The sequence below is a fragment of the Ranitomeya variabilis genome, chromosome 6 (genome assembly GCF_051348905.1).
Source record: "Ranitomeya variabilis isolate aRanVar5 chromosome 6, aRanVar5.hap1, whole genome shotgun sequence".
NCBI classification, from domain to species: Eukaryota; Metazoa; Chordata; class Amphibia; order Anura; family Dendrobatidae; genus Ranitomeya; species Ranitomeya variabilis.
Window position 1 is genome coordinate 24,638,660 of NC_135237.1, and position 20,597 is coordinate 24,659,256.

General features: G+C 43.2%; 1 protein-coding gene across 3 annotated transcripts in view; it reads left to right on the forward strand.

Annotated features, from left to right (window-relative positions):
• The window catches only part of DGKB (diacylglycerol kinase beta), a 655,304-nt gene that overhangs the window by 221,433 nt on the left and 413,274 nt on the right, over nucleotides 1-20,597 (forward strand). The gene's annotated exons all lie outside the window — the stretch shown is intronic.

The window sequence follows — 20,597 nt, forward strand, 5'->3', positions numbered from 1 at the left end:
CCCCCCCTTGAGGAGGGGTCACAGAACCCTCATCAAAACCCCCAGGGCGATCAGGGTGAGCCACATGGAAGGCACGAACCAAATCGGCCGCATGAACATCAGAGGCGACAACCCAGGAATTATCCTCCTGACCATAGCCTTTCCACTTAACCAAATACCGAAGCCTCCATCTAGAAATACGAGAATCCAAGATCTTCTCCACCACGTATTCCAATTCTCCCTCAACCAGCACAGGGGCAGGAGGCTCAACCGAAGGAACCACAGGCACCACATACCTCCGCAACAACGACCGATGGAACACATTATGAATAGCAAACGATGCCGGGAGGTCCAAACGAAATGACACAGGGTTAAGGACTTCCAAAATCTTATAAGGACCGATAAACCGAGGCTTAAACTTAGGAGAGGAGACCTTCATAGGAACAAAGCGAGAAGACAACCACACCAAATCCCCAACGCGAAGTCGGGGACCCACACAGCGACGGCGGTTGGCAAAGCGCTGAGCCTTCTCTTGTGACAGCTTCAAATTGTCCACCACATGATTCCAAATCTGATGCAACCTATCCACCACAACATCCACTCTAGGACAGTCAGAAGACTCCACCTGACCCGAGGAAAAACGAGGATGAAACCCTGAATTACAAAAAAAAGGCGAAACCAAAGTAGCAGAAGTAGCCCGATTATTAAGGGCAAACTCGGCCAATGGCAAAAAAGTCACCCAGTCGTCCTGATCAGCAGAAACAAAACATCTTAAATAGGTTTCCAAAGTCTGATTAGTGCGCTCGGTTTGGCCATTCGTCTGAGGATGGAAGGCCGACGAAAAAGACAAATTAATGCCCATCTTAGCACAAAAGGTCCGCCAAAATCTAGACACAAACTGGGATCCTCTGTCGGAAACAATATTTTCAGGGATCCCGTGCAAACGAACCACATTTTGAAAAAACAGAGGAACCAACTCGGAGGAGGAAGGCAACTTAGGCAAGGGCACCAAATGGACCATTTTAGAAAAACGATCACACACCACCCAAATGACCGACATTCTCTGAGAGACAGGGAGATCTGAAATAAAATCCATGGAAATGTGCGTCCAAGGCCTCTTCGGGACAGGCAAAGGCAACAACAAGCCACTGGCACGAGAACAGCAAGGCTTAGCCCGAGCACAAATTCCACAAGACTGCACAAAGGAACGCACATCCCGCTACAAGGAAGGCCACCAGAAGGACCTAGCCACCAAATCTCTGGTACCAAAAATCCCAGGATGGCCTGCCAACACTGAAGAATGAACCTCGGAAATAACTCTGCTGGTCCATCTATCCGGGACAAACAGTCTCTCTGGTGGACAACGGTCAGGTCTATCCACCTGAAACTCCTGCAGCACTCGCCGCAAATCTGGGGAGATGGCAGACAAAATCACCCCTTCTCTGAGGATATCAGCTGGCTCTGAATCACCAGGAGAGTCAGGCACAAAACTCCTAGAAAGAGCATCAGCCTTCACATTCTTCAAACCAGGCAGGTATGAGACCACGAAATCAAAATGAGAGAAAAACAACGACCAACGAGCCTGTCTAGGATTCAGCCGCTTGGCCGACTCGAGATAAATCAAATTCTTGTGATCAGTCAAGACCACCACACGATGCTTAGCTCCCTCGAGCCAATGTCGCCACTCCTCAAATGCCCACTTCATAGCCAACAACTCCCGATTACCAACATCATAATTCCGCTCGGCAGGCGAAAACTTTCTTGAAAAGAAAGCACATGGCTTCATCACAGAGCCATCAGAGCTTCTCTGTGACAAAACAGCCCCCGCTCCAATCTCAGAAGCATCAACCTCGACCTGGAAAGGAAGGGAGACGTCTGGCTGACATAAGACCGGAACCGAAGAAAACTGGCGCTTCAGCTCCCGAAAGGCCTCCACAGCCGCAGGAGACCAATTAGTAACATCAGAACCCTTCTTGGTCAAATCCGTCAATGGCTTAACAACACCAGAAAAATTAGCGATGAAGCGACGGTAAAAATTAGCAAAACCCAAGAACTTCTGAAGACTCTTAACATATGTAGGCTGAGTCCAGTCATGAATAGCCTGAAACTTGACTGGGTCCATCTAAGTAGCAGAAGGAGAAAAAATGAAACCCAAAAAAGAGACCTTCTGGACTTCAAAAAGACATTTTGAGCCCTTCACAAATAAAGCATTGGCACGCAGGACCTGAAACACCATCCTGACCTGCTTAACATGGGACTCCCAATCATCCGAAAAAAACAGAATATCATCCAGATACACAATCATAAATTTATCCAGATATTCGCGGAAGATGTCGTGCATAAAGGACTGAAAGACAGAAGGAGCGTTAGAAAGTCCAAAAGGCATCACCAAGTACTCAAAATGGCCTTCGGGTGTATTAAATGCAGTTTTCCATTCATCACCCTGCTTAATACGCACAAGGTTATACGCACCACGAAGATCTATCTTAGTGAACCAACTAGACCCCCTAATGCGAGCAAACAGATCAGATAACAATGGCAGAGGATACTGAAATTTGACCGTGATTTTGTTTAGAAGGCGATAATCAATACAAGGTCTCAAGGAACCATCCTTCTTAGCCACAAAAAAGAACCCCGCACCAAGAGGGGAGGAGGAGGGGCGAATAAGTCCTTTCTCCAAAGACTCCTTTATATACCTCCGCATAGCAGCATGCTCCGGCACTGACAAATTGAAAAGTCGTCCCTTAGGAAACTTACTACCAGGAATCAAATTTATAGCACAATCACAATCCCTATGAGGAGGTAGAGAACTGAGTTTGGGCTCATCAAATACATCCTGGTAATCTGACAAAAACGCAGGGACCTCAGAAGGAGTGGATGAAGCAATTGACACCACAGGAGCGTCACCATGAATTCCCTGACAACCCCAACTTGACACAGACATTGCTTTCCAATCCAGGACTGGATTATGAGTCTGCAACCATGGCAGGCCCAACACGACAACATCATGCAAATTATGCAATACAAGAAAGCGAATCACCTCCTGATGAACAGGAGTCATGCACATGGTCACTTGTGTCCAGTACTGAGGTTTATTCGTAGCCAATGGTGTAGCATCAATTCCCCTTAGTGGAATAGGGAATCTTAAAGGCTCCAAAACAAAACCACAGCGCCTGGCAAATGACAAATCCATCAGACTCAGGGCAGCACCTGAATCCACAAAAGCCATAACCGGGTAAGATGACAGGGAACAAATCAGGGTAACAGACAAAATAAACTTCGGCTGTAAAGTACCGATGGTGACAGATTTATCAATCTTTTTTGTGTGCTTAGAGCATGCTGAGATAACATGAGCTGAGTCACCACAGTAAAAGCACAACCCATTTTGCCGTCTATAATTTTGCCGTTCACTTCTGGTCAGAATTCTATCACATTGCATAGACTCAGGTGTCTGTTCAGAAGACACCGCCAAATGGTGCGCAGGTTTGCGCTCCCGCAAACGCCGATCAATCTGAATGGCCAGAGTCATTGACTCATTCAGACCTGCAGGCGTAGGGAACCCCACCATGACATTCTTAATGGCTTCAGAAAGACCTTTTCTGAAATTTGCAGCCAGGGCACACTCATTCCATTGAGTAAGCACCGACCATTTCCGAAATTTCTGGCAGTACACCTCTGCATCATCTTGCCCCTGAGAGAGGGCCAACAACGCTTTTTCAGCCTGGTTCTCAAGATTAGGTTCCTCATAGAGCAATCCAAGGGCCAGAAAAAACGCATCCACACTGAGCAATGCAGGATCCCCTGGAGCCAATGCGAAAGCCCAATCTTGAGGGTCCCCACGCAAAAAGGAAATGATAATCTTAACTTGCTGAACAGAATCCCCAGAGGAACGAGGTTTCAAAGAAAGAAACAACTTGCAATTGTTCTTAAAATTCAGGAACCTAGATCTATCTCCAGAAAACAACTCCGGAATAGGTATTCTAGGCTCTGACATAGGACTGTGCACAACAAAATCCTGAATACTTTGTACCCTTGCAGCAAAATGATCTACACTGGAGGCTAAACTCTGGATATCCATATCAGCAGCTGAACTCAGAGCCACACCAAGATTAAGAGGAGGAGAGAAGCCAGACACACTGCAGCTAGACACACGGCAGCAAAAAAAAAATAAAATATCTCCAAGCTTCTTTTCTCCTGCTTCTGCCATGCAATTAACACTTTATAGGCCGGCTGTACTGTTATGATCCTAGTGGCAAGGATCGCAGGTCGGACTAGCTAAGTAACTGAACAGACTACTAGCTCTGGGGAAGTGGTAACTAGATTGACCGCAACCTGATCCTATCCGCAAACAACTATAGGCAGCCGTGGAACGTTACCTAAAAATCCTAGACGTCTCGTCACGGCCTGAGAAACTGACTATTCCTGGAGGGAAAGAAAGTCCTCACTTGCCTCAGTGGAATGACCCCAAAGATATAGAATAGCCCCCCACAAATATTAACGGTGAGTTAAGGGGAAAGCACAAACGCAGAGATGAAATCAGATTTACCAAATGAGGCCCGCTAATACTAGATAGCAGAAAATAGGAAGGAAACTGTGCGGTCAATAAAAAACCCTATTCAAAATATCCACGCAGAGATTGCTCGAGCCCCCGCACCAACTAACGGTGCGGGGGAAGCAACTCCGTACCCCAGAGCTTACCAGCAAAAAGAAATCACATGTTAGCAAGCTGGACTTAACTCATCATACACAGAAATCATATTGCAGGCAGATGAGCAAAAAATATTCAAACAGAACTTAGCTTATCCTGAAGAGGCAGAAAACGAGATAATCAGGAGTAATCAGAATAGCACTGAATACATTGACAGCCGGCAACAAGTGGAAGTGAAGCAGAGCTAAATAGGAGCCTCCCTGGTGAATAACGAGGCAGCTGATCCAGCAGACCCGCAGGATAATAAACCAAACCACCAGGGGGAGCCAAAAAACCAAAGTCACACAATACCATCTGTGACCACAAGAGGGAGCCTGAAAACGGAGTTCACAACAGCACACCTGATAAGTAATAAAAAAATGCAAAGCTTTATTCATAACCATGGACATACAAACCCATTAAAAACATTTAAAAACATATAAACATGACACAATGATCATCCAACCCCCCCTGATACCGTGTAAGATACCTAAGTGGCCATATGTGTCACAGAGAGCAAATTGAAAAATGCTTATAAGATTCTTAATTCTATAATTGTAAAGTTACCCCCGAATGAGAATAAGATAATAATCATGCATCATATAGAGGTCACATATAGACAGAATTCTAGAGGGATAACCACCAAAGAAGAACAGTGCTGCAGATGCATGCACTCAGATAAGCAAGGACTCACTTGCAGTTAATACGACCTCATATGCTCCAAGAACGCTCCAGAGCACAAAAAGATGCCATGAAAAGCAAAAGGGCACAAAGATCAGGGGTGTGCGGAATCTCCTCACAAAGAAAAAAGTGACGTAGTGCCTTCCTGCACAGGAACGGGGACCACCCTTAATTCATCACCCTTTGTTGTCCAAACACCCCTAGACTAAAGTTACCAATTCATCATTATTATTCACTCTCCCCCATCTCGAATCATCATCACCCTTTGGTGTCCCCGACCTCCAGTCTCAACTAATAATTATTTCCTCTCCCCCATCCCACAGTCTCAATCATTATTTCGTCTTCTCATCCCCCAGTCTCAATTAATCATTATTTCCCCTCCCCAACCCCCAGTTTCAATCATTATTTCCTTTCCCCCACCTCCAATCTCAATTAATCATTATTTCCTCTCCCCGACCCCCCAATCTCAATCATTATTGTCTCTCCCCGACCCCCCAGTCTCAATTAATCATTATTTTCTATCCCCCATCCCCCAGTCTGAATCATTATTTCCTCTCCCCTACCCCCAGTCTCAATTAATCATTATTTCCTCTCCCCAACCCCCAGTCTCAATTAATCATTATTTCCTCTCCCCAACCCCCAGTCTCAATTAATCATTATTTTCTCTCGCTCATCCCCCAATCTCAATCATTATTTCCTCTCCCCATCCCCCAATCTCAATTAATCATTATTTTCTCTCGCTCATCCCCCAATCTCAATCATTATTTCCTCTCCCCATCCCCCAGTCTCAATCATTATTTCCTCTCCCCTACCCCCCAGTCTCAATTAATCATTATTTCCTCTCCCCAACCCCCAGTCTCAATTAATCATTATTTCCTCTCCCCATCCCCCAATCTCAATTAATCATTATTTCCTCTCCACGACCCCCCAATCTCAATCATTATTGTCTCTCCCCGACCCCCCAGTCTCAATTAATCATTATTTTCTCTCCCCCATCCCCCAGTCTGAATCATTATTTCCTCTCCCCTACCCCCAGTCTCAATTAATCATTATTTCCTCTCCCCAACCCCCAATCTCAATTAATCATTATTTTCTCTCGCTCATCCCCCAATCTCAATCATTATTTCCTCTCCCCATCCCCCATTCTCAATCATTATTTCCTCTCCCCTACCCCCCAGTCTCAATTAATCATTATTTCCTCTCCCCAACCCCCAGTCTCAATTAATCATTATTTCCTCTCCCCAACCCCCAGTCTCAATCATTATTTTCTCTCCCCTACCCCCAGTCTCAATTAATCATTATTTCCTCTCCCCAACCCCCAGTCTCAATTAATCATTATTTCCTCTTCCCATCCCCCAATCTCAATTAATCATTATTTCCTCTCCCCATCCCCCAATCTCAATTAATCATTATTTCCTCTCCCCGACCCCCCAATCTCAATCATTATTGTCTCTCCCCGACCCCCCAGTCTCAATTAATCATTATTTTCTCTCCCCCATCCCCCAGTCTGAATCATTATTTCCTCTCCCCTACCCCCAGTCTCAATTAATCATTATTTCCTCTCCCCAACCCCCAATCTCAATTAATCATTATTTTCTCTCGCTCATCCCCCAATCTCAATCATTATTTCCTCTCCCCATCCCCCAGTCTCAATCATTATTTCCTCTCCCCTACCCCCCAGTCTCAATTAATCATTATTTCCTCTCCCCAACCCCCAGTCTCAATTAATCATTATTTCCTCTCCCCAACCCCCAGTCTCAATCATTATTTTCTCTCCCCTACCCCCAGTCTCAATTAATCATTATTTCCTCTCCCCAACCCCCAGTCTCAATTAATCATTATTTCCTCTCCCCAACCCCCAGTCTCAATTAATCATTATTTCCTCTCCCCATCCCCCAATCTCAATTAATCATTATTTCCTCTCCCCATCCCCCAGTCTTAATTAATCATTATTTCCTCTCCCCATCCCCCAGTCTCAATTAATCATTATTTCCTCTCCCCATCCCCCAGTCTCAATTAATCATTATTTCCTCTCCCCGACCCCCCAGTCTCAATTAATCATTATTTCCTCTCCCCATCCCCCAGTCTCAATTAATCATTATCTCCTCTCCCCAACCCCCAGTCTCAATTAATCATTATTTCCTCTCCCCAACCCCCAGTCTCAATTAATCATTATTTCCTCTCCCCGACCCCCCAGTCTCAATTGATCATTATTTCCTCTCCCCAACCCCCAGTCTCAATTAATCATTATTTCCTCTCCCCATCCCCCAGTCTCAATTAATCATTATTTCCTCTCCCCATCCCCCAGTCTCAATCATTATTTCCTCTCCCCCATCCCCCAGTCTTAATTAATCATTATTTCCTCTCACCATCCCCCAGTCTCAATCATTATTTCCTCTCCCCCATCCCCCAGTCTTAATTAATCATTATTTCCTCTCCCCATCCCCCAGTCTCAATTAATCATTATTTCCTCTCCCCATCCCCCAGTCTCAATCATTATTTCCTCTCCCCAACCCCCAGTCTCAAATAATCATTATTTCCTCTCCCCATCTCCCAGTCTTAATTAATCATTATTTCCTCTCCCCAACCCCCAGTCTCAATTAATCATTATTTCCTCTCCCCATCCCCCAGTCTTAATTAATCATTATTTCCTCTCCCCATCCCCCAGTCTCAATCATTATTTCCTCTCCCCAACCCCCAGTCTCAAATAATCATTATTTCCTCTCCCTATCCCCACTCTCAATTAATCATTATTTCCTCTCCCCAACCCCCAGTCTCAATTAATCATTATTTCCTCTCCCCATCCCCCAGTCTTAATTAATCATTATTTCCTCTCCCCAACCCCCAGTCTCAATTAATCATTATTTCCTCTCCCCATCCCCCAGTCTTAATTAATCATTATTTCCTCTCCCCATCCCCCAGTCTCAATCATTATTTCCTCTCCCCATCCCCCAATCTCAATTAATCATTATTTCCTCTCCCCATCCCCCAGTCTCAATCATTATTTCCTCTCCCCATCCCCCAATCTCAAATAATCATTATTTCCTCTCCCTATCCCCACTCTCAATTAATCATTATTTCCTCTCCCCATCCCCCAGTCTTAATTAATCATTATTTCCTCTCCCCATCCCACAGTCTCAATCATTATTTCCTCTCCCCAACCACCAATCTCAATTAATCATTATTTCCTCACCCCATCCCCCAGTCTCAATCATTATTTCCTCTCCTCATCCCCCAGTCTCAATTAATCATTATTTCCTCTCCCCCATCCCCCAGTCTCAATTAATCATTATTTCCTCTCCCCCATCCCCCATTCTGAATCATTATTTCCTCTCCCCAACCCCCAGTCTGACTCATTATTGTCTCTCCCCCATCCCCCAGTCTCAATTAATCATTATTTCCTCTCCCCATCCACCAGTCTCAATCATTATTTCCTCTACCCCATCCCCCAGTCTCAATTAATCATTATTTCCTCTCCCCATCCCCCAGTCTCAATCATTATTTCCTCTACCCATCCCCCAGTCTCAATCATTATTTCCTCTACCCCATCCCCCAGTCTCAATTAATCATTATTTCCTCTCCCCATCCCCCAGTCTCAATCATTATTTCCTCTACCCCATCCCCCAGTCTCAATCACTCAATCATTATTTCCTCTACCCCATCCCCCAGTCTCAATTAATCATTATTTCCTCTCCCCCATCCCCCAGTCTCAATTAATCATTATTTCCTCTCCCCCATCCCCCAGTCTCAATTAATCATTATTTCCTCTCCCCCATCCCCCATTCTGAATCATTATTTCCTCTCCCCAACCCCCAGTCTGAATCATTATTGTCTCTCCCCCATCCCCCAGTCTCAATTAATCATTATTTCCTCTCCCCCATCCACCAGTCTCAATCATTATTTCCTCTACCCCATCCCCCAGTCTCAATTAATCATTATTTCCTCTCCCCATCCCCCAGTCTCAATCATTATTTCCTCTACCCATCCCCCAGTCTCAATCATTATTTCCTCTACCCCATCCCCCAGTCTCAATTAATCATTATTTCCTCTCCCCATCCCCCAGTCTCAATCATTATTTCCTCTACCCCATCCCCCAGTCTCAATCATTATTTCCTCTACCCCATCCCCCAGTCTCAATTAATCATTATTTCCTCTCCCCATCCACCAGTCTCAATCATTATTTCCTCTACCCCATCCCCCAGTCTCAATTAATCATTATTTCCTCTCCCCATCCACCAGTCTCAATCATTATTTCCTCTCCCCATCCACCAGTCTCAATCATTATTTCCTCTCCCCATCCACCAGTCTCAATCATTATTTCCTCTCCCCATCCACCAGTCTCAATCATTATTTCCTCTCCCCATCCACCAGTCTCAATCATTATTTCCTCTCCCCATCCACCAGTCTCAATCATTATTTCCTCTCCCCAACCCCCAGTCTCTGTTCTTCCTCATTTTCTGTCCCCCTCTCCACACTCATTTAATTCATGTTATTACAGCACAGTACATTATACCCTGGGGCCCCTTCTTCTTCTGTTCAGCAGTAAGGGCAGTAATGCCCTGATGGCGGCCCTGCATACAGCCACACCTGTAAGTTGAGCAGCTTGTTCCAGCTATTACAGCCGGCACCCTGGTACCTGCTCCACCAGCCGCACCCCTGTGCCAACGATCCAGGACTGTCTCCCTGAATTCTAGATTTGTGTTTATCATGGGGTTGGGTAGATTACCCAACCCCTCCCCCGCCCCTCGAAACCTGCATTATTGATATCCTGGTAATATACAGTGCCTACAAGTAGTATTACCCCCTGCAGATTTAGCAGGTTTACACATTTGGAATTAACTTGGCATTGTGACATTTGGACTGTAGATCAGCCTGGAAGTGTGAAATGCACTGCAGCAAAAAAGAATGTTATTTCTTTGTTTATTTTTTTTTTAAATTGGGAAAAGTTGTTTCAGAGGGTCATTTATTATTCAACCCCTCAACCCCCCAGAATTCTGTTTGGTTCCCCTAAAGTATTAAGAAGTAGTTCAGGCACAAAGAACAATGAGCTTCACATGTTTGGATTAATTATCTCTTTTTCCAGCCTTTTCTGACTATTTAAGACCCTCCCCAAACTTGTGAACAGCACTCATACATGGTCAACATGGGAAAGACAAAGGAGCATTCCAAGGCCATCAGAGACAAGATCGTGGAGGGTCACAAGGCTGGCAAGGGGTACAAAACCCTTTCCAAGGAGTTGGGCCTACCTGTCTCCACTGTTGGGAGCATCATCCGGAAGTGGAAGGCTTATGGAACTACTGTTAGCCTTCCACGGCCTGGACAGCCTTTGAAAGTTTCCTCCCGTGCCAAGGCCAGGCTTGTCCGAAGAGTCAAGGCTAACCCAAGGACAACAAGGAAGGAGCTCCGGGAAGATCTCATGGCAATGGGGACATTGGTTTCAGTCAATACCATAAGTAACGTACTCCACCGCAATGGTCTCCGTTCCAGACGAGCCCGTAAGGTACCTTTACTTTCAAAGCATCATGTCAAGGCTCGTCTACAGTTTGCTCATGATCACTTGGAGGACTCTGAGACTGACTGGTTCAAGGTTCTCTGGTCTGATGAGACCAAGATTGAGATCTTTGGTGCCAACCACACACGTGACGTTTGGAGACTGGATGGCACTGCATAGGACCCCAAGAATACCATCCCTACAGTCAAGCATGGTGGTGGCAGCATCATGCTGTGGGGCTGTTTCTCAGCCAAGGGGCCTGGCCATCTGGTCCGCATCCATGGGAAGATGGATAGCACGGCCTACCTGGTGATTTTGGCCAAGAACCTCCGCTCCTCCATCAAGGATCTTAAGATGGGTCATCATTTCATCTTCCAACAAGACAACGACCCAAAGCACACAGCCAAGAAAACCAAGGCCTGGTTCAAGAGGCAAAAAATCAAGGTGTTGCAGTGGCCTAGTCAGTCTCCTGACCTTAACCCAATTGAAAACTTGTGGAAGGAGCTCAAGATTAAAGTCCACATGAGACACCCAAAGAACCTAGATAACTTGGAGAAGATCTGCATGGAGGAGTGGGCCAAGATAACTCCAGAGACCTGTGCCGGCCTGATCAGGTCTTAGAAAAGACGATTATTAGCTGTAATTGCAAACAAAGGTTATTCCACAAAATATTAAACCTAGGGGTTGAATAATAATTGACCCACACTTTTATGTTTAAAATTTATAAAAATTTAACCGAGCAACAAAACTTTTGGTTTGTAAGATTTATGCATCTGTTAATAAATCCTGCTCTTGTTTGAAGTTTGAAGGCTCTAATTTATTTGCATCTTATTAAACCTGCTAAATCTGCAGGGGGTTGAATACTACTTGTAGGCACTGTAACATAACACAGTATAATGTATCATAAACATACTGTGCAAACAGGCTCTGACACACTGCCCCAAAACTTCCCATGAGGATGTAACTTTAATCAACTTTTTTTTATCCACCAGGATTTACTTAAGGGACGATTTATTAATGACCTGTTGGATCTTAGCGATGATCTGTTGTGTGTTACAAAATTAATTTCGCAAAAGAAAATAACATCCAAATGTCGATTCTCTCCAAGCATTTGATCGCGTTGATTGGCACTTCATGGAACACACACTTATAAAGTTTGGCTTCCCTCCAAGTTTTATAGACAAAATTCAGGCCTTATACACAGTTCCCTCAGCAAAACTTAAAATAAACAATACGTTATCCACTAGCTTTGATACAAAAAACAGTACAAGACAAGGTTGCCCCCTATCACCCCTTTTATTTATTCTTTCAGTTGAGACATTTCTACAAAAAATTAGACAGTCTCCTAAGATGACTGGATTGGAAACCGGCCCAATAGAACATAAGTGTGCAGCTTAGGCAGACGATATACTTTTTTTTTTGGTAAACCCGAACAATTCTAATCAAACTCTACTTGCAGAGCTTCAATCTTTCAACTCAATTTCTAACTTTAAAATAAATTTCACTAAATCGAACCTGTTACATATATCTTTATCACCCGAAAATAGACATAATTTATCAACACTTTCCCCATTTAAAGAATGCTCTTCCATCATCTATTTGGGAACTAAAATTGGCAGCTCGTCCTCTCACCTTTATGATCTAAACTTCAAACCACTACTACAAACAGTCAAAACCTCCATTTCCCACTGGAAGGACATTCCTGCCTCATGGTTTGGTAGAGTCAACTTAATAAAAATGATTATTCTCCCTAAAATTCTAACCTTCTTCAAACATTGCCGATAGATATTCCCCAACAATTTTTTTCAAAAACTAAAACTCCTGATCTAAAAATTTATTTGGGCAGATAAAAATCATAGAGTCAATCACCAAAATAATAAAAACCTAGAAAACAAAGGGGGACGAGGACTGCCTGATTTTGAAAGATACAGAATATCGAGTCATATAGCCAGAATAATTGATTTACGCTCACCCTCCTCTACAAAGCTTTGGATTCCACTGGAACTATGTAATCTTAATGGAGGCTTCTCACATTACCTATGGCCTACCCCTTTCAATAGATTCAAATAGAATAATATAAAAAAAACCATATACTAACACAACCCTCAGACTATGGCACAAAACCAATAAAAACAAGAACCTCATTCCAAACATATGCCCAACCACTCCTATCTTGCATCTGATCCCCAACAGATACAGGACTCTCCAAAAAAAATTTTGGGTCCTTAATCTCCCACATAGACCATGCCAATAGATTCCCTCATTTACAAAAATAGATGTAAAAACAAGGAGAAAATTCATTTTCTCACTAAAAATCTTCACTTAGACGACGCCGAAGACCAAATACTGCAAGAGGTAACCAAACTTCATCTCCCAGACATTTCCACTTCCCTACCAATCCTTAAACTTTTCACAAACACAAAAGATAATGGAAAAATAATAGCCAAAATCAACAACAATTTAACCCAAACAGACGATATTCCGGACTTTGTTTAAAAATGGGAATTAGAGCTTAACACAAAATTCCACTCAGAGGAAATACACATAATGTTTACAAATACTCATTGGCTAGCTTCTTCTTTGAAATTTCAAGAACTCAACTATAAAATTATTTCAAGATGGTACAGAACTCTGGGAATCCTAAATCGAATGAACAGTTCTATTTCTCCCCTTTGTTGGAGATGCAACGGAGAAAGAGGTACTCCAACACAGATTTGGCTAGAATGCATAAAAATGAAACAATTCTGGTTAAACATCAAAGAGTTCATTAACATAGATATACCAATAACACTCGGCTTCATTCTTCTCAATTTGGATCCCTCCAATATATACCTAAAGAGAAAATCACCGATACCTCATGTGATCAATGCGGCTAAAATTACCATTGCACGGCATTGGAAAGATGTTGAAGCCCCTACATGTAAAGAATGGTTAAAAGAAACAAATCAAACAGGCGTATACGAAAAGCTTAGACTATCCAATTCCAAAAACTCAAAAATTATTGACTCCTGGACCCTGTGGTTAAATACATCAGAGAAACCTCCAGGAGAAACAATCTATACTCCTTAAAACATAGCTCTTTACAATGTTATCACTTCTTTATGTCTATTTCAAAATCGAATGTTTACACCCACATTGGAAAGACTGAACTTACTATTTAATCAACATCATCTCTCTGAGCAGGACACCTCGGAACCCTTTATCTACCTTTCTTTCCCTTCTTCCCATCCCAAAATTCTTCCTAAGATTTCGCCTCCACTCCCTTTACTCCCCACTTCCCATTATAGTTAGATGTCTTTGTGACTCTCTGAAAATAACAACTGGTTATGCTAATAGTGACCTTTATTTTACGTCACAAAAAAGATGTCATGTTCTTTTGTTTTCCTTGCTTGTTAAAAAATACTTTAAATAAAGAATTTATTTTTAAAAAAAATTATTGGGGACATGTCTGTGTTCTGTGTAAATGGAGATTGGACCCCCATAATCACTGGACCAGGAGGGGCCAAGGACCCTCATGCACTAAGCACTGGTGATCAGGTCAGGGTAGATAACACTCATTCATCGCCATCTAGTGGAGGCAGAATGAAAAGCAACACAATTCTTTCAGAACAATATTAATTTGAAGTCTTCTATTATGTAAAAGTATTTGTACCCCAATTAATGTACATGAAATAAAGACAAGTAGAAAAGTGTGAACTTTAGAAATATGTATAATGCACCACATGTCATCGTACATAGAAGGTTCGGAACTTTCTAAATGAAACACATTTTACTTTATGTCCACTAGATGGCAGACACAGATTATAGAATCCATCCGTAACCAGTGGCTATGGGAGCTATAGATACTGTAGACATATGGAAAGATTGAAAAGAAAAAGAAGAGGCAAAAAAAGAGAAAGGAATATGCGATTAATACGGCAGATACATATGAGAGACGATTGATATGAAACTATAGATAAAAATCATATAGAGACATATTATATTAAAATAATCTTTAAGAAATAACCACTAAGAATGTCACGTACTGACATGGAGAACACACAACACCATAGATTACTGAACCGTCACAAACATTCCGCACCACTGGACTGTTGTATGTATGTTTAATATAGTAGGTAGTTTAATATCTATGCAATGTTTAAATATAGTATATTTTGGCTATCTACTGTATTTGGTAGACTCTACCAGATTTGTCTTAATAGTGTGGACATGTGTAAGTAGCGCTACAATACTGCACACACACATACATGGTAGTGCCATAGCGTAACCAATAAAATACTGCGATGCTTCGCATACTTACAATACTTAAACACACATAAATACCCACATTACACACATATACATGTAATACACTGATGCATACACATTATAACACACATATATAATTATTACGCACACTTTACACAAACATAACACGCATACATACACACATTTCCCACAAATACAAACACATGACACAAATGTACATACAAATTATAAACGCATTGCACACATTAAACACCAATGCATACATATTGAACACGCAATGCACACATACATACAATACAGACATTACACACACACTTGCATACACATTAGATACACAAAACAATCATATACATACAAATAACATACTTCACACTTGCTGCACATTTTACTTATGGATTTCACATACGTTACACATCCAAGAATAACATTAAACACACATTGGGTACATGAACATACATACACATTATCTATATATGTATATTACATGCTAACATACACACATGTTACACACATACATACTATGCATATATACATACCCATTACATACACTTCAAACACACACATGCAGAGTACGTACACATACATGCACATTACACACACATGACTGTACACACATACACTACATTACACACTAACATACATACACATTATACACTCATACAGTTGCTGATGTTTTTTCCTGCAGCCACTGTGATGAGCAGAGCCTGCTCCCTGTCTGAGCTGCTCTCTGTAGTTCCTTCTATTCTTTATTCTATCCGCAAAGGACACTATTCTGTTTTATCTCCTGCCCATTTGCTGCCCCTCCTGCCTTTCTGCTGTTTTTCTTGCTATGATTTTTACTCCCCTGTCTTTTTACAGGCTATTCTGTTGTCGTTACTGCTCAGTTGCTTTCCCTTCTGCCTTTCTGCTTCTGGAGCGCCCCCACTGCCGCAGGGCCGAGGGGTACCCAGTACTGGGCCTCAGAGTCTCTGTTCTGGGGGTTATCACGGTGGCTAGGCCCGGTCCGTGGCCCTGCCTGTCAGGGGGACGTCCGGTGAAAGAATAGTGAATGATGGTGTAGTTGTGACGTGCCGGTCGCAGTAAATAACGAGGACACCAGGTTGCAGTCTCTTTACCTCTTTACTGAAGATCTCTGGGTCCTCAGTCCGGATCCCGGATAACCAGGCTGCGCAAGTCCGGCCGGTCCAATGGCACCTCCGGAGTTCCCTTTGCAGGTGGAAATCTGTGCATTCCTTCTTGCGCTATGTGTTGTGGTCCTTCCCTGCTGTGCTTACGGAAAGTCCCCACAACTGTTGTGTCTGTTTCTTAAGTTCCCTCACAACTCGATTAGATGATGTTCTGCTAATCCTCCGTCCCTCCCTGATGTTACGGTTAGGACGGCACCCGTTTGACGGGTAGGCTCGGAGCTCTTCCGGGACCCTAGAGTCGCCCCTCTCCACAAGTTGCCCCCCAAGACTGCATAGGTGATTTAGGTGAGACAGCCCGCCTTAGACTGACTGTCCTGCCGTAGGTTTGAAGTATTGCCTGAAGCTGTATATAGAAATACTTCCTCGGCGTTCCGGCCACCGGTTGTTTGCGCCTCAGTAGGATGTTGCCTCGGTCTTACAGCACGACTCCTACTGGTATTCTCCTTCTTGCTTTGATCTCGTTTCTCACTCAGCACAATCTATCTCGCTTCTAATCCTTCCTTGGGCACCGCCGCTATCCGGAGCAGGCACGGTCCCGTGACGTTCTCTTCAATTGCCAGGCCTCTGTCAGGATCCCACCCCCGACAGGGGCCCTACCGAATCTTCCCCCACAACACCCTCTGCCACAAGGTGTTGCCTGGTTCCAACCCAGTCAGCTTTCTCTCTAACTTCCTGCCTAACCCCCAGTTTTACCAGTATGTGAGGAGTGGCCTAATGAATAGAACCCTTAGCTCCCCCTGGAGGCCAGACTGTGAAATGTATTGGTGTCTGTGATACCTGGTCAGATGAACTCCTTCAGTGCCATCAGACGTACCATAGCTCCCCATAGTGGCGGAGCCACAGTACTGCAACGACCAGGACTCTGGGGCGCTGCACTTCCTTTTACCTTCCTATTACCCCCTATCCTTTTGCCATCTTGTCTACTATTCTGTAATCACCCTTGTCTATTTCCTTCCCGCCTTTGGGTCTTTATTGTCTCCTTTCTTTTGGCTCCTGTCTTTTTTCTGTCTCTCCAGCTATTTTGTGGTCACTCCTTACTATTTGCTGTCCCTCTTACTTTACTTCTATTCTTCTTGCCATTATTCTTGCCCTTATTTTTCCTCCACTGTCCTTGTACTGACAGGGGATATTCTGTTGTCTCTCCTGACATTTGCAGTTTCTCCTGCCATTTTGTCTCCTTTTTGACTACCTGTTACCCCGTGTCCTATTATCTATCTCCCATGCTATTCTATAGTTACTGCTATCTATTTCTTGTCCTTCCTGCCTTTCTGTCTTCATTGCCTATTTCCTTTTACCTCCTGTCTTTTTACTGTCTCTCCTATTATGGTGGTGCTTTTCCTGCCTATTTACTATCTCTCCTACCTTTCTTCTATCCTTCTTTCCTATCTTTTACCTCCTGACTTTTTACAGTCTCTCCTGCTATTCCGTTGTCTCTCCTGCCTATTTTCTCTCTGTCCTCTCCTGCCTTTCTGCTGTCCTTCTTTCATATCTTTTCCTCCTTACTTTTTACAGTCTCTCCTGCTATTCCGTTGTCTCTCCTGCCTATTTTCTCTCCATCCTATCCTGCCTTTCTGCTATCTTTCTTTCCTATCTTTTAAATCCTGTCTTTGTACTGTCTCTCCTTTTATTCTGTTCTCTCTCCTGCCTATTTTCTCTCCGTCCTATCCTTCCTTTCTGATATCTTTCTTTCCTATCTTTTTCGTCCTGTCTTTGTACAGTCTCTCCTGCTATTCCGTTGTCTCTCCTGCCTATTTGCTCTCTGTCCTCTCCTGCATTTCTTCTGTCCTTCTTTCCTATCGTTTACCTCCTGACTTTGTACAGTCTCTCCTGCTTTTCCGTTGTCTCTCCTGCCTATTTGCTCTCTGTTCTCTCCTGCCTTTCTGCTGTCCTTCTTTCCTATCTTTTTCCTCCTTACTTTTTACAGTCTCTCCTGCTATTCCGTTGTCTCTCCTGCCTATTTTCTCTCTGTCCTCTCCTGCCTTTCTGCTGTCCTTCTTTCCTATCTTTTTCGTCCTTACTTTTTACAGTCTCTCCTGCTATTCCGTTGTCTTTCCTGCCTATTTGCTCTCTGTCCTCTCCTGCATTTCTTCTGTCCTTCTTTCCTATCGTTTACCTCCTGACTTTGTACAGTCTCTCCTGCTTTTCCGTTGTCTCTCCTGCCTATTTGCTCTCTGTTCTCTCCTGCCTTTCTGCTGTCCTTCTTTCCTATCTTTTTCCTCCTTACTTTTTACAGTCTCTCCTGCTATTCCGTTGTCTCTCCTGGCTATTTGCTCTCTATCCTCTCCTGCCTTTCTTCTGTCCTTCTTTCCTATCTTTTACCTCCTGTCTTTTCACTGTCTTCCCTGCTATTTCATTATCACCCCTGTTTATTTTCTATCCCCCTTCCTTTCTGCGCTCTTACTTGCCTGTCTCTTCTGTAATTTCACTGTCAACCTTGCTATTTTTTGTCTCTCTTACCCAATTGCTGTTTCTCCTGTGTTTCAGAATTTAACAAAGGTCAGATGCCTAAAACATTTTTATTCTACCCAAGAGTCTAATTACAAAAAATCCTGTAGCTTCTGTGACTCTCAGCAGCTAAAAGAAGATTCATATAAAATTAAATTGGTGGGAACTGGCATTAATGGTTTATAAATTTGGGCAAAATTGCCTCAATGAAGCTTCACTTCAGATGAACGGCTAAATATGCTCCTCTTTATGTTGCAAAAAGGCGTCGTAGATTTAAATAGAAAAATTAAATGCACACACAAATATGATTTCTGGCACTGAGACACTGTAAACACTTAAAGGAAAAATGGAGGGGAAAATGAAATAATCTAATAAAATGTGGAAGCGAATTCCGGAGCATCGGTGCAGCTCAAGAGAAGTCTAGAAGTCATATTTAAGCCATGAAGTGCTACATAGACAAAGGACACTACTATTACTATCACAAAGCACAGGGGGAGTGAGGGTCCTGCTGATTGCTATGAGAAAATAGGGGGGAGACAATAGGTAGAATGCACTTGTTATGTACGGCCCAGCCATCATTATGATATTAACCTGCAGGATCCGTGATCAGCCAGGATCTGTCTAAGTGCAGTCACCAAGTGCTATTGGGTACATGGAGGATGTGGAGACAGGTGAGCAGGAAGGAGCAGAACATGATTGACACATTTAGAAGGTGCAGCGCCCGCCAGAGCCTAGGGGTACTCGGTACCGGGTCCGGTCATCATTAAAGGGGTGATCATGGTGGCAACGACCCGGTCAGTGGCCCTTGGCGTCCAAGCAAAAGGAACAGTCTTTAAAGGGGTTTGTGAAATAAGAAATGTTCAAAAGATACAGTGAAGGAGCGGTCAGAGAGGTAGGAGGAGAACCAGGGGAGAACGGTGTCCGTGAGGCCGATGGAGAAGAGCATAGTGAGGAGCAACTGATGATCTGCAGTGTGGAATGCTGCGGAGAGATCCAGGAGAATCAGCAGAGAGCAGGGATCATTAGAGTTAACTGTTAGTAAATAGTTACAGATTTTAGTGAGGGCAGTTTGAGTAAAGAGGGGAAACCAAATAGGAAAGGGTTGAGAAGAGAGTGATCTGAAAGATAGAGGACCTTTACCAAAATTATATCACCTGACCCTTACCAAAATTATAAATTGATATTTTGAAAATATCAATTAAAAATGCAGTGCATCTTTTCAGAACTTCTCTAGAGACTTACAAAAAAAAGTAGTTAAAAATTAGAACAAAAACTGTGAATAATCCGCACTAACATGGTCCTGAAGAAGGTCATACTAGGACGTCCTAGTACAGAGTATGAGCGGAGCCCACTCAATAGAGGCAGATGCCACCTGTGTTATCCAGCCAGCAGCGATCTGAGCTAGATCTGATCACTGCTTTTGATCCACTTCAGTGCCAATGTCAATCCCCGACACTGGCATTTAAGAGGTACAACATCAGAGTGGATCCCGTTCTGATGCTCATCGGTTCTCGGCAATGTTTCACTGCCATCTTTGCACTCCCATGAAGTTTCATTGTGATTAAAGCAATCTCAGGTTTAAGTCCCCAAAGGGAACTAAAGTGAGAGGTAAAAAGAAAAATGTCTTAAAGAAACCAAAACATAAGTCTGAATCACCCCCTTTTCAAAATCGAAAAATAAGGAAATTAAAAATTTTTAAAAAATGAAGCTACTTAGCATCTCGGCATTTGTAAAAGTCTAAACAAAATATAAACTAATTAACCCATTCGATAATTGTTGTAAAGAAAGCCAAACAAAACACCAGAGCTACCATTTTTTGAGCACTGCACCTCTTCTAAAACAAGCATAAAATAAAACAAAAACATCACATGGAATCTAA